The following is a 4,042-nucleotide window of genomic DNA, read 5'->3' on the forward strand; positions in this document are numbered from 1 at the left end:
AATACATAGTTTGAATTAAATGAAACAGTTTTAACAGTAACGTTGGGATGGATGTTTATCGGTGAGCTCGTTCCATATTATTTAAAAATAATTAACGGTATATTATATAAAATTAAATAATATGTTTAGTGTTACACACTAAATATTGAAAGGTTTGTCACGTCAAGTGTCGGCCCAAGTTCCCAAGTCACTTTTTGAAATAATTTGAGCGGTTCGTCAACGTTGGTGCCGACATGTGTTATATATGTCAAAAGGAAAATAAGTGTTTTGATTTGAATGGAGGTTGCATGATTCACATCACTTACCTAAGTTAATCCAGGGTGTGCGACTTTTCCCTCTCTCCACTAGCAAAAACTTCTTCCCGTGACAGTCGTGGAGAAGTAGAGGCGATCTCGGTCTCTAGTAGCAACGCATGTCAAACTAACATTCCTTCCCTTCCTCGATGACCGTAAGGACGTGGCCGGTGCCGATATTGACTTATCAAAGTGTGCACATTGTGAACAGTAAGCTACTGCCAAGCTCCATTTTTTTGTTACTTGTACAATTTCGATTTTGTTTTTACTGACCTAAAGGCTCATACGCCAACAGGCATAACGGAGCCGAAACCATATGAAACTTTTTTTTAACAATTTCAGACTTCGAACTTATTGCCTATGTTACTTTTGGAACAATTTCGATTATGACTAAACTGAGAAGCACCTAGGGAACGTTACGCCAAGAAGTTTTTTGAAATTTTTCGTTTTATAAGTATAACAAGATAAATCGATGTAGCCTAGTTTGATATCGTTAGTCACAGCGTAAGGCGGAACAACGTGGAAAGGATGTATGCTATAATGTCATGGCTCGAAAGTGCAGACCAATGACACACAGCAGTGGAAGCTGCCAGCGCCAACTGTTCGCCACTCGCCCTGACCTCATCCGGCCGGGCATGCTAAGCTAAAAGGCCTTTCCCGGATGTTGCTTCAATTTCGCTATCCCATGCGGTGTCCATTACCGACAAGCTACCAAGCTCCGGTACAGAAAGCAGCAACAAAAAATCGATCCAATTAGGGATGAGTCATAACACCTTCGCGCGAAACGCTTCATCAATGATGGTAGGGTATGAATGAATCATAGGAAAGCCAACAATATTGACGGCTTACATACCTACAGGTATCGAATTCATCGCATCGTCAGTCTCTGGTAGCGTGAGCTTTCGTTACGTGCGCGCGCGAAATACCCATCATGTAAGCTCAACGTTTAACAACGCATCGTGCGAAAACCTCGCAAACGAGGAAATCCTACGTGCGCTACGCACCATTTGCCCACAAACCCAAAAAACTGAAGTTGGAAAATGGCACGCTTCTACAGCCACAGCGCCAGCGCCATGGTTGTTGGATTGGAATTTACATAAGCCCCCACACCACACAGAAAATGGCTTCATTTTCGCTCGTTAAGTCCGGTGTGAGACCGCTTCACTCCGCTCCGCGTGCGTACCAGGGTGTCTACTACCTGGAAAAACCTGGAAAACCGGGAATCCTCAGGGAATTTTATTTAACAGGGAAAAACCTGGAATACTCAGGGAATTTCTGGAGTACTCAGGGAAATTTTACTCCGATAAAAAAAACATTGGGTCGTATGAACCTGGTAGTAAAAAACCATATAGAAATTTCGCTACAAGGATTTTTTCCAGAAATTTCGTCAGAACTTCTTTCTGGAACTTCTTTAAAAATACCTCTTGGAATGTCTCCCAGGATTACTTATACAATTTCTTCCGCATTTTTGACGCTATTTTTCTTGGTATTCCTTTTTGATTTTTTTTTCGGAAAGGTATACTTCCGGATTCCTTCCAGGATTCCTGAATTCCAACCGATTTCTTCTGGAGTTTTTCACGGGGATGCTATTTCTTCCCAGAGTACCTTCAGTGTTTTGCCGAATGGAATTTTCGTAGGATTTCCACCAGAATTTATCCCGAATACTCTATAAGAATCAGAGTTTAAAATTTTCATTTTCAGTGAGTGAAATTCAACGTGAATTTTGAAGATTCTCAACTGAGGGATCAAAATAAAATTCATTTTGGTGAATGAATTTTCTCACTTATTCATTCACTTTTCTGTCACTGACAATTTTCACTGAGAAATATAACCTGACCGTAACTCCCGATTAATCTTCCAATCGCCTCAAAACTTGTGTATAGTAGTTAATTACAATACTTTTTTTTGTCTGTATTAACGAGATTTTTAACCCTAGGCTAGTTCATCTCGGGACTCACGTTTAACTTCCTTCCGAAGGAAGAACCCACTTTTTGTGAGTATGTCGGGAGTGGGATTCGATCCCAGGTCCTCGGCGTGATAGTCAAGTGTTCTAACCACCACACCAGGTCCGCTCCACAATTACAATACTAATTAACTGCTCTATTTGTCCATTAAGTCGGATTTTGCGTCTGTTAACAGAAATTGGACATTTTACGCCGTGCGAAAAAATATTCGTGACAGAGAATTGAATGAAAAAAGAGAGGCGTTCAGCTGACAATGATTGTGGCCAAGCACGAATGAAAAAATGAGAATGTCGATCTTCACTTTCAGCCTTCGATTTTTTTACACACTGATAAGAATATCTGTCGGGATAAATCGTGGAATTTCTTTCGGCACTCCTCACGGAAATTTTACCCGATTACTTCCGGTGTTCTTCTTGGGACTTCCCCAGAAGATCTTCACAGAATGTCTTTCAGAGTTGCTAAAGCAGTTATTCCTGCGGTTTCTACTAAAGTTCCTCCAAGGGTTTCTGAAGTAGTTTTCACGAATTTAGTGCAAGAGTTTCTCAAAAGATTTCTTTCATTTGTTTCCTGTGATATCTTCAAACCATTGCTTTGGGCTTTCTTCGAGATGTTCTTCCTAGTCTCCTACAGGACATTCTTGAAGAAACTTTGAATAGTTTTGGATGGATCTTCAGGAGGAATCCATTCTCGCTGGATTCCTCCTGAAGATCCATCCAAAACAATTCTAGAAGTATATCGGAAAACCTTTGCAAGAAATATCGGGACGTACTCAAACAGATATCTCGTGTGAAAGAATCCTGCGGAGCGCCATGAAGAATCTTTGGAAGAAATTTCAGGAATTATGCTCAGAAATCTTGAAAGAATTTTTGAAGAGTAGGGGAATTTACGTATTTTCGGCAGTTTTGTTCTCTTCGTCATGGTTTTTTTTTAACCTGTTGAACTCAGAGTTGGCATCAAATCCTTTCCAACCAAGCTGAATATGATCAAGTTTCAGGCAATTTGGCCAGCATAAATCCCTCATGACGAAGAGAACAAACCTGCCGATGATACCCTAAGTCACCCTTTATAATTTTTAGAAAATTTGGGTTGTTTTATAATTTATTTAAGTTTATAATTCAAAACTTTCAAAATTTCATCTGGAAAAACCTGGAAAACTCAGGGAATTTTATTTTGAGTTATGAGTAGACACCCTGCGTACTGCTCAATCGCTCAATGTTATTGAGTTGGTGGAACTCTGTGTTGTTGCGTCTAGTCTAAGAGACCTTCCTGCTCCACTTTCGACGAGGCCCCCCTCTGGTTCTCTCTACCCGTCATCGACGCCTAGCCTGCTGAATGGGAAAAACTTGAGAGTGAGAGTCGTCGGTGCTCCACTGTTGTAATGATACAATTTGTTTTCGCTAACGAATCCTCCCAAAAAAATGCACATATTTTGTTATGTAAAAGCAACTGACGGACCACCTTCAACGAGACAGACACAACAATGCCCAGTAACAATAAACTATCCCGAGCTGGGAGAAATAACTATTGAACACCATACTTGAGTACTCCAAATCTCTGACGAACGAAACCCTGTATAAATCTGAAACTTTAACATTTCGTCAGACCAACTTCGATTTTTAATCAGTCAAGATTGTTCGAGAAGCTTCAGAACACGACTCCGGAGTCCGACTTGTATTTTAAAAACTTGAAAAAGACCCCATTTATTATCAACAATCACGAAATACATTCCAAAACCTTACAAATTATGTCTTGGTTTGCGAGTAGCCTCAAATTACTCGACAAAGA

The sequence above is a fragment of the Aedes albopictus genome, chromosome 1 (assembly GCF_035046485.1).
Source record: "Aedes albopictus strain Foshan chromosome 1, AalbF5, whole genome shotgun sequence".
Lineage (NCBI taxonomy): Eukaryota > Metazoa > Arthropoda > Insecta > Diptera > Culicidae > Aedes > Aedes albopictus.